At 43.4% G+C, this 10,967-nt stretch overlaps 1 protein-coding gene across 1 annotated transcript in view; it reads left to right on the top strand.

The window, feature by feature from the left end:
• Positions 1–6,366: 6,366 nt before the first annotated feature.
• TCP11L2 (t-complex 11 like 2) overlaps positions 6,367–10,967 on the top strand; it is a 37,191-nt gene continuing 32,590 nt past the window's right edge. Inside the window, 1 exon segment of the mRNA XM_025048817.1 lies at positions 6,367–6,494. The gene's annotated coding sequence lies outside the window, so the exon portion shown is untranslated.

The following is a 10,967-nucleotide window of genomic DNA, read 5'->3' as shown; positions in this document are numbered from 1 at the left end:
ACTCTGTGTGTGTGTGTGTGTGTGTGTGTGTGTGTGTACAAGCCATGAAATAAGTGCTGGTATCTATTTTTAACCTGCCAATTCACTGAGTCACTCAATATCCCTTTGGTCACTCATAAATTCTCAGTGCCCTAATAAACTGTAGGGGCTAAAAAAATAATATTTTTCCTCCCACCTTCTAAGTTCTTCTAGCTGGGCTAATAATCAAATTAACAGAGACCAATTAACAGGAGAAAATCAAAATTTTAATACATGCGCATGGGAATTTCACATAAGCATGAAAATTCCAAAGACAACGAGGTAAACGTTGGGTATACATGACACTCTGGACAAGGAAGAAAAGGGGGATGGGCATAGGGTAATAGATATCAGAAGTGAGAATGGGCAATTTGCAGGTAATTGAGGAAGAGTGGCATGCACACACACACACACACACACACACACACACACACACACACACACGGCAGGCAAATTTTTGCTAGGCAACTCAGAAACAATGGGACACAGTGGGCATCTAGCTAACAGGCCCCTGGCCCACGAGCTCTCCTATTTACCACCCTTAATTCAAATTAGGCTAAGGCGAGCATCCTAAGATTTCCTTCCGGAAGCAGATTTTTTTTTTGTTTGAATCTCTTGGGCAGGAAAGGCGGAAGGGTCAAAGTTTCTTTCTGAGTCTTGTTTCTTAATATAACAGCTTAAAATCAATATCTCAAAGAGGCAGCTTCAGGGTGACAAAACTTTGGTTCCCTTCGATGCCTTCCACTTGAACCCTCAGGAACTCAGCCGAAAGTTACGGTGTGGGCATCTGAATGCTCAGGGCTCTCAATTTTTCATCCTCAAAAGGTATTATACTGATTTAAGTCCCACATCATTTTGGGAAAGTGCCTGTTCAGTTTATCACCAAAGGAAAGAAACCCTTAGAAGTCACAGGTTGGGGCAAAGCATGTTTTTTAAGTGAAAATAAATGCCGTGCACTTCAATTAAGAATCGGGCTTGAAGGGAACTATGCAAAAAGTAAAGATTATTATTTCCCTAATGTAGAGAGGAGGCAAAAGAACTAAATGTTAAGTCAAGCTATATTCAGAGACTGCAATATGCTGATCAGCCCTGGCAGCCAGACCTTGCAGACCTGTAGGAAACCTGCAGGGCAAGGGAAAATTTCTACTGAGATTGCTAATAACCCATTTCCCCACACCCTGAAGGGAAAACAGGAAAAAGTCTATAAGTGACACTCTACACAAAATAAAATTGTTCACTCTCTATGGCTAAAACCATGGGGAACCTATGGATCACAGGCTGGGAATTGCCAGCAAGCCTTTCATGCTACATATTCTTACCTTCTCACGCGGCATACTCTTATCCTTACTCACTGTAAGTCCATATCAAAGGAAAATGGGTAAACAAAGTCTTTAAACTATAACTCACAGTAATTAAAGAATGATATATAAACTGGATTCCCCTAACACTCAGGGTCCCTCTCAGTGTCTTTACTGTCTCTCACTGTCCTTGTCTCTCTGTTGTCTCTGTCCCTCTGAGTCTCTCTAAGGCTTTCTCACTTTCCGCCTTTGAGAAGAGATCATTCTCTGTCTGTGACCCTCTCCTCTAATAAACTTCCCTTTGACTCTAACTTTGGTGTATGTTTGAATGCTTTCTTATGCTTTGCCAAAAGCCATCTTCTCTCTCAGTGCAGGGCCTGAGTCTACGCACCGCCCCCCACCCCCCCACGGCCACCGCCCCGACTCGGGGACATTTGCCCTGTTCTGCATCACCCTTACCCAGGGTAAATACTTTTGACATACCATAGAATTTTAAATTATATTTTTAAAAGAATAAGAGCCTTTGCAAATCTATTTCTTTCTATAATTTATATGAAGAGCTCTATTTGTTATCATGACTTTCAAAAAGGCGAATAAAAGAGAGATGGGAAAATTATTTGTTGTGCAGTTTAACAGCCCACCATCACTAAGGTGTATTAGGAGGACACACAATGATGAGTGGTATTAGTGACATCTGAATGGAAAATTCTCACTGCGAAACATCTTCCAACTTGCCTCCTAAACAATTTGGAGGGTAACTTTTTAATCCTTTTCTATGCATTTCATATATACAGAATGCATATATGTGCTCTCAAGTGAAAATTCTCTCTCAAATATAGATGATATCACCACATAATCATTGTTCTACAACTCATGTTTCTATGTTGAACATGCTATCTGAAGACTCACGTTTAAATTTTTGCTTTTTATTTATGTCTTCTAAATTTCACCTCTTATTTTAGAAGCTCTTCCCCCACTGATTATTCTAATTGAGTCTTAAAGTGAAGGTCTAAATGTTCAACCATAGTTGAAAAAGACTCTGAAGGCATTTAGCAAAAGACTACCTGATGGCCCAGAGGTGAAGTAAAGAGCATGACTGTCTTGGCCAGGGCTCTGAGCTGTCACCTCTTTGGCTTCTCCTAGGTGCTCCCCTTTGATTGTCAGTTCTCCTTGGCTCCTCCCACTTCCTGCCCAGAGTTGTCTTCACTCTATTTTGCTTTCCTCACTCTATTTTGCTTCCCAGGGGACAACAGTGGTTTCCAGGTAAGTGAAGAGGGCCCATGGAGGCTGAAGGGAAGGCACTAAGAATGCTTTTCCTCTTAGTGTGTGAGGAGTCAGGGTCTGGGGATGTGTCCTATTGTGAGGGTACAAGCAATTGGAATGAAAAATAACCAATTTTATACTAATTCAGTTCAGTGGAGTCAAGGGAAAAAATGGTTTTGGTGCTTGGGAAACTTGATCAAGCTTCAACATATTGATTAACTGTCAAAACTGGTCAATAATCTAAATCTGTCTTCAATATAAGACTAAAAGAAAAAAAATGATAAAATCTTCCAAGAAGGTGTGGTTAAATTTTGAACATTCAGTGACTAATTATTTGGTTTATTATCCAAATTATTTTTCTTCCTTCTACTTTCTATTGTCTTTTCTCCCCTTACTGAATTTTAACCCTTCCTTGCACCTTAAGATGGACAGGGGAGAGAAAAACATATAGGATTTCATTTAATCAATTTTTCTGCTTACAGTAGCGTCATATCTTATGTGAGGGGTTAGGTTCTAATGGGAGGGCATAAGGCCAAAATCATGTGTAATCAAATTATCCATCAAAGTTCTTTCAATAGGCCACAAGACTTGGGATATACCCAGTGTTTTTATTTGTTTTCGCTTTTTATTTTTTCATTTGTTTTTGCTTACTGCATTGAAACAGATATACATTTCTTCAACTGAACACTAGATAAAATAATTGCTTTGCATTTGGGGAACAAGTTAGGGGAAAATAAGTACCTTTAAACACTAGAGTTATAATCTGTGTGGTGAGCTCAGGACCAGCTACATAATTGGTGAGGTCCAGTGCAAAATAAAAATGCAGGGCTCTTTGTTAAAAATTATTAGGAATTTCAAAATGGCAGCAGCAGAGCATTAAACCAAGTGTGGGGCTCTTTCAAGTTTAGGACCTTGTGCTACTGCACATGTTGCACGTGCATGACGCCAGTCCTGGGTAAGAAGCTTGGAACATTATTAGAAACTTGGAAACTAAATTCAACTTAGGAAAAGAAGCCTCACCGGTCTCATAGAGATGATGGGGTGCAAAATCACTGCCAGGGTTTAAATTATTCTTTGTGTTCCCCACACCCTGTCCCATCTGAGTACTATAGTTGAATTTGCATTATGCACGAGATGCAGCTCCACTACACAAGTTAAATGGTTGAGAGGTTGCAAATCCATATTAAAATCACAGTTTGGAATTTCTGATTTTTTTTCAAGGATTCATTGTAATCTAAAACTCATATGTAAAAAGAAAATTAGTATTTATATTTCTTTACTGAGTTAAAATTTTGTTCTGCCCTTAGTTATTTGTCAAAAGCAATAGATCGGATTTAGTTTGTTGTGTAATTTATGCAGGGAAAACAAACTGCATTACCATGAATTCTCTGTTTCCAAAAAAAAAAAAATTTTAGGAAAATTAGGTATGATAATAAAAAGCCAATTAGTTTACTTACTAAAGAGGTTACCTTTTCAGACCTTTTTTTGGGGAGGGGAGGTCATGAACATAATCTGAGGAGTAAGGAGGATTTTATTCTATGGCTGCCTGAGCTCTCTGAGCAAGAATATGATACAAAGCTCATTTTTTAAGGGAACTGCCTAATATTATACAGCAGTAATATTATACAGCACTATATTTCTTCAAAGTGCTTTTATATCCAAGCCAGGCTGAAAGCAGTTGGTCAGGTAACTGACCAAAAGGTTTCCAGATAGCAAGTTATTTAATGTCAAAGTGACAGAAGATTGTGTTTCCAGGATATTATCTGTCCCTGGCTTGGGTCTCTGATGTTACCCTACCTCTTCCTCCTCAAGGTTCTCAAACTGGCACACGTTGAAACTTGACTCACCTGCTTTGACAAAAATTGCTTCCTTGTGGCTTTGAGAGTTGCATATTTGAGCTTTTAAAATAAGTGCCATGCCCAGGGTCAAAGAGCTGGTCACCCGGGCAGACTGGACAACTCTCTTGACTCACACTCACCTGAGCGCCAAGTTATGTAATAGAGCAAAATAATACTTAACAAGCTCCTACAAAGCTAACAAAGGAAACAAAGCTACATGTGTCATTGTCACAGTGTCCAGAAGTTTGAAAGATATTTTTGGTTAATCTTTCTATTGTGGAGATTTTAGAGTGTTGATGGCAGTTGTGAGGTGGTTGTTATTTGGCAAGAATCGAAGTTGGAGGCATCTGTCACCCTGACTGCTTATTCCAACATACTGTATAAACAAGGGCATGAAAGTACCTGGAAAGAACCTGGTGGCAACAGCATTTTCTCTTTAATCTCTTGATTTGTATCAAGCTGTAAATTTTGGGAGAAGGGAGAAGAGAGCGGCATAAGGAGACATAAATACAAATTTATACAGATCTCCAGCTAAGTTGTTCAGAGTAGTTTGCCAAATTGTTTCGATAACTAACACTAATTGAGTGCTTACTGGGTGCAGCTCTAAACACTTCACATGCTTTATCTCATTTCATCCTCACAATAATCCAATGAGAGAGTTATCACTGTTATCTCATTGACCAAGATATCATGAGTAGTAAATGTCAGAGCCAGGGTTTGAACCCAAGACGAGTCCATGTTGTAACACTGAATTATTCCATCTAGGACAATTGGCTTTCTACCCTCCTTTAAAATGTTGCTTGTCTGGTTTCATTTCCAGAAGCAATTTTGCCACCACAATCTAGACGTCATTTCAGCGCTGAATAGAAATACTTCAGCCTATAAAAAATTCACTTACATCCCCGCATCAAACTATCTCCTAAATAACACCAATGATATAGAGTGTTTTTATGTGTGAGAGTTGGCCAGGGTATTTCTGCACACCCTGAAGCACATCCACGGCAAGAGCTGAGCAGGAGGCCTGACCGCACAGAGCCCATCCTTGCACTGCTTATTTACATTAACCAATGTCGAAACTTCTGCCGGACATAAAGTTAGGTGCTGCCAAGAACCCTAGAGGAAGTAAGATGTTTTATCTTTTGCATGCACATGAGGTTATTTGTCAGAGAGCCTGGATAGGTGTGACTCGCAGGAGTTAATCTTCTGGTCCAGCCATATGCAAATCTGGACCTGTGTTGATGTGGAAGTGCAGACAGAAACGTGGGTGACACGGCTGGTTGCTGACGTGCATGGGAACGCACTTGCCACGTTGTCGGTTGGGTCGTCTCTCTTGATGGAGCACCCGTCCAATTTGAATCGCCCCGTCTAAATGAGGGGTTTTCGGGTAGTAAAAGTTCCACTCGCGGCAGGGGAGCTTACAGCAATGTCCACCCTAGTGCGCCCGGGGCAGCCCATGGGGGTTAGTCCAGCGCTTCACAAGCGGACCCACGGGCGGCTGGGTCGGGTCCCCAGCACCCCGGCTCCGCCCCTCCTGCTCCTCTCCGCCGGCTCCGCCCCTATCAGGCCCCGCCCCCAGCGCCCCGACGACCCCGCCTCCAACGCTGGGCGCTCCTGGCCGCAAGGCTGCCCCAGTTCCGTAAACACTTCTCTCCCCTCCCCTAGCAGTCCTCGGGCCGCACCACTCTCAGCCCGCGGGGGGGAGCTTTCCCTCTCGCACTCAAAACACCTTCGACCCAAGCTCTCTCCGGCCTCTTTCATCCTAACATGAGGCAACCTGTTCTGTAGCAGGTCAAATCTCTCAGATCTGCTAAGGGAGCCTGAAGCGCCTTGGATTCCCCTCTGCCCCGTGCTGTCTTCCCCCCACTCGCTGGTTATGCGATGGTCACGTCGTGGCTGCTACCTTTGAGTCCCTCCCCGGCCCTTTAAATACCGCGTGGGGAGCCGGGGAGGCTGGGGGTGGTTGGACTGGGGAGTTTTGGAGGTTCTTGTGCTGTGCTGGGTGAGGGGACACGCAGGGACCCTTGACCCAGGCTCACTCAGTCGCCTTTCTCCTCCGGTCGTCTCCGCGCCGGGTCCGGTGCGTATCCATCCCGGGGGAGGGGGTCGCCGGCTCTGAGGTGATGGGCCAGGGTCGGCGGACCGGGACACGTCGCCTCTGGGCAGCCCAGGGGCCTCCCTGCCCTGCCTCATCGCAAAACTCCGCACTGGGACGCCGGGGCCAGCGGCGAGAGGGCCCCGTTTCCTGCTCCCCCAATCCCCTTGCTTGACATCGAACCGCCGTCCCGCGTGGGAGCAGGGCGCGGGCGCCGAGTTGCCACGGCGGGTGTCGGGGTGGCCGCGGGCTTGGGGCCCCGGAGGCGGCGGGGTCGCGGCCGCTGGGCCGCTGTTTACATCCCGCTGGGCCCGTGCCAGCGACCGCTCTGCGAGCGGCTTCCCACCATCCGGGCTCCGGGACGGTCACCTCCTCGCCTGCGACCCCCGGCCCCGCTGGAGTGGGCGAAGCGAACCGCGGTGAGGGCCGGGCGGGGCCCGAAGCGTGTGTTTGGGTTTGTTGCCTGGGTTTCCTCGGCACTCGGCTGGACCTCCGCCGTCCCCTCCCCCAAGGGTTTGTTTTGACAGGAAACGTGCTGCTGGAGGGGAGAGGCTGCGGGAGGACGTGGGCGGGGGTGGGAGGTGCAGACTCCTGTGCGTCCCCTCGACGTTACCCTCAGGGGAAAGAGGCGGGAGGTGCCAGTCAGGCCCAAATCCAACCCCTGGCCTCTCAGGGATGGCTTGTGTTTTCCAAAGCTGCCCCTCTGGGTGGCACCACTGGGGTTAACAGCGCTGATTTGAGGGGGCACGTGGACGAACAGGGTTATGTGTTTTCGTTAGTGTTAGGAAAAGCTTCCATTAAACGAGAGATTTCACAATGATAAAAGTTTCCTTTAAAAAATAAATGTATTTAAATGCAAAAATCTGGTAAAGATAAAGAGAAGTGATTGATAAACTAATGTATGGCTCAGGATGGCAATGTGGAAAGAGGTGTGAAGAGTGGTACTCAAATGACCAGTTTGGGAAACGTTGACTAGGATGGTTGTCTTGTTACTTTAACCTTGAAGAAACTAGAAAAATTGTCCTTGTCCCCAGTGGGCTCATCAGTCCCCAAGATCCCGCGGTCTCATGATCTTGTCCTGCCCAGAGACAATGGTTTTTGCTACCTACCATCCATAATGAGGTTAGGACAGTGGTTCTCGCTTTAGGAAGCTCCCTGCTATGCCTTTCCCTCTTGCCTCCAGGGATTTCATACATCACCCTGGCACCCCGAGAGGTGGCCTGACTTGAAGTGGCCCAGAGCTAAAGATACCCAGTCATGTGTGGAAGCAGCTTCCATGCCATTTTGTGAGGGGTTGAGGACTCCAGAGGGGGAAGCACAGGTACTAAAATAAAATAGGCCAGTTAGGGGTAGGAGGAGATGTGTTTTCAAGTGTGAAAAGTGCCTAGAAATGTTTCTCCTTGATTCTGTCATGTGTAGTGCGAACATCTGCTTTTTAAAACAATGACTGGTTTGTTGACTTTTATCTAGCTCTTTGTTGGCTCTAACTTGATGAAGACCAGTATTCTCTAGCTGAATGGAGCAGGCACCTATCTCTCTGCTCTGTGGTTTTTGCTTTGCAGCAGATAAATAACTTTTTAGCGCTGCCTTTTGGAGCTGGTTATAAAGCAGCATTTTGAAAATGATGCAGATTTTCCACACCACTGCATTTTTTTTTTCAGAGCCCCAGTCTTACACCTATGACTCCTTTCCCTTTACTACACAAATGTGAATCCTTGTCCTGGCACCTGACCTTGATTGGGTCTTCAAAGATGATTCCTACATGTTTCTTGAAATTTATATTTTCCATGACATAACTTTAGCTGGATGGGTTCCATCCCTCAGAGCACTGCTGGATAATCTGAACAATTCACTTCAGAATTTTTTTGACTTGCACTAGTTATAAGCAGTTAACCGTTTTGATATTTGGGTTTTAACTAGGGATTTTGCAATGCTTCCTGATAGAGGATTTTCAGTCACTCTTGTGGAGCGATTGGGAGTTATTTTGGACAATAGACTCTTTAAGCAATGCCCTTCACGGTATAGCACTTGAGCAGCAGCCACCCCGAGGTAAGGTCAGCTTGCTACCACATGTGCAAATGTTCACATGGTGGCGATGGGTTGATCAATTTGTCAGGGTGGGAATGGAAAGAATGAGCACCACATTTTCTCAAGCTATCCTAGAGTGGTAGAAAGCATGGGCTTTAGGGATCCACTACCTGGATTTGAGTCGTGCCTCTGCTGCTGCTGTGAATCCTTGGGCAAGTAATTTAACTTCTCTGAGTCTCAACTTCTTATCTATAAAATGGTAATATAGATAATAATGATACCTTAGCTAGCAAGGTTATAATGAGGATTCAAGGAGATAAAATATTTAAAGCACTTATCATGGGGTCTGGGTCATAATAAACACTTAATAACCATTAGTTTTAGTTGTTATTTGCTATCAGTGGGCTTTAAGAGGTTAGAAAGATACAATGTAACTGTTTCTTTAAGCGCAGGAACTGTGAATCTTTGCTAGTTTGAATTATTGGTGCCTTAGAAATAGGTTGAGGTAGGCACAGAGAATTAAAGAATGGAGACAGAGCTCCTTCCTGCAAGCACCTTAAAATTTAGTGGGGAGACTAATATGCAGAAACAATCATAGTACTTTGAATGACTGCATAATGAGAATATGAGTAATGTGAATGAGGCAGAAGAGAAGGAAAACCTAAGTTGTCTTATGAGTAGGTGTGTTGTTTATTTTGTTCATCAATGATAACCATTGAGCTCTATTCTAGGAAGGATTCTGAGCTCTAGATGGCTAATATAGGTGGAGTGAGTGGGGAATATCAGAGAAGGTGACTTTGAAGTTGTAACATTTTGAATCTGAACAATAAGGGGCCAATCATGTAATCAGGGAGAACATCCTAAGAAGAGAGAATAACAAGGTACAAGTATGCCAAAGTAGGCAATTTTTCATGTCTGAGGAACCCAAAGAAGGCCGGTATGTCTGGAGCAGGAAAGGTTAAGGGGAGTGGTACAGGATGAGGTGGGCAGAGTCCAGATCAGAGGGACTGTCAACCACTGCCAGGAGACTTCTTAGGACAAGGGAAACCACCGGGAGAAGAACTCTTAAAAGGGATAGATTTTTCCTCTTCGGAAGGGCTCTGGACTATTTCCTCTTATTTTCTAGGCACTGTTCAAAGACATTGAGACAAGTTTGACTGTCTAGAAGAACTTTTGTAATAGAGTGGCATCTAAGCTATCACAGTGATGGGAACAATCAAAATCTAAAAACTGCAGGAGACTACACTACTCCAAATTAGACTTGAAATTTCAGTTCAGTACTTAATCTCTTTTAACCTTTTGCTCAGAAATAATTTCAAACCTACAGAAAAAGTTTCAAGCACAGTACAAAAAACTCCCTATTGTCTACCTTTTACTCTTAGTCTCCTATTAACAGTTTGTTCAGTATGCTTTATTGTTTTCTCTTTCATTTGAATCATTTGTGAGAAAGTTGCATACATCATGGCCCTTTATTCCTAAATACATAATCTCAGTACACTTATCAACTTCAGGAAATTAAATATGTAATACAGAAGTAGATTCAAGTATTGCTACAATGTTCTCAATTGACCCAATAATGTCCGTTTTCCCCTCCAGCACAGGATCCAGTCTAGGATCATATATTGCACTTAGTTGTCAATTCTCTTGTCATCTGGAACATATCCTAGCCTTTCTTTGTTTTTATGACATTGACATTTTTGGAATTCATATCTTCTTTTAGTGAGAATAAAATAATAATTGACAGATTGACATTTTTGGAATTCATAACTTCTTTTAGTGAGAATAAAATAATAATTGACAGATTATTTTAATTAATCTTCATGAGAATTCTACTAGGTAGATAACTATTATTATCTCTATTTTAAAATGATAAATTCCCTGTCTCCAGCCATTACATAGCAAGAATCAGGATCAGGAACCCAGTCCAGCTGGTTCCAGAGCCAGTGTTCTTACTGCTTCAGTGACGTGTACATTGTCGCTAGTGGATCTTTGCGATCCTGAACCAGTGTAGGATCATTTACAGATAAGAGTTTGCTGTAGAAAGGAAGTAAAATTGGCAGTCTGAACACAGATTGAAGACTCAACTAGCGAATTAAAAACCTATCTCCCCTCCATCTGTGGTGGAACAGAGGACCAGTCCCTTCGGGTCCCTATATCCATTCTCTCCTCTCTAAAATGTCAGTGTTCATACTGCCATTCATTCATCCAGTTATTCATTCAACAATCAGTATTTAAGTGTCTGTTGTATCCCCATCATTGGTCTTGGAAGTAATCATATCATATTGCATTTATTATTAAATATGGAACACGGCAATGAAAATGTGATTACTCTTTTTGAATAGTGACCCACTGTAGTGTTGGAGGCTTCGCTTGGTGTTATCTTTTGTCTTCACCTTTGATTTTACCTTTGGCCAGTGAGTAAATACTCCA

This window comes from Pteropus alecto, unplaced genomic scaffold (assembly GCF_000325575.1).
Source record: "Pteropus alecto unplaced genomic scaffold, ASM32557v1 scaffold94, whole genome shotgun sequence".
NCBI classification, from domain to species: Eukaryota; Metazoa; Chordata; class Mammalia; order Chiroptera; family Pteropodidae; genus Pteropus; species Pteropus alecto.
The sequence above is the reverse complement of the archived record's forward strand: the minus strand, read 5'-3'. Positions and strand labels throughout refer to the sequence as shown.